The following is a 361-nucleotide window of genomic DNA, read 5'->3' on the forward strand; positions in this document are numbered from 1 at the left end:
GCGGGAATCATGTCAAAATCTAGTTAGGCGCCCGGAGTGGCCGCCGGGGGTGACGGAAGCGCGAGCGCCGACGCGCGTGGCCGGCGGCCAGCCGGTCGCCGCAGCCGCCCCAGGACGGCGCGGCGCGCCGTAGGCGCGCGTTGTAGAGGTTGTAGCGAGGGGTCGTTCCGTGGACCGGACGTCCCTGGCTGGCTGGCTGGGTCGACCCCCGGCGGCTGGCTGCGGTCTTGGCCTGCCCTTGCATGGCCGCTCCCTACAGAAGTTTTGAGCACCGATTCTCGTCGCTTCGAGCGCTCGCAGCGTCGCGCTGAACGGTGCGCCTCGCGCGCCAGCGATAGAGGCTAATCTGTTCGCTTCGAGC

This window comes from Aureococcus anophagefferens (assembly GCF_000186865.1).
Source record: "Aureococcus anophagefferens unplaced genomic scaffold AURANscaffold_197, whole genome shotgun sequence".
NCBI classification, from domain to species: Eukaryota; class Pelagophyceae; order Pelagomonadales; family Pelagomonadaceae; genus Aureococcus; species Aureococcus anophagefferens.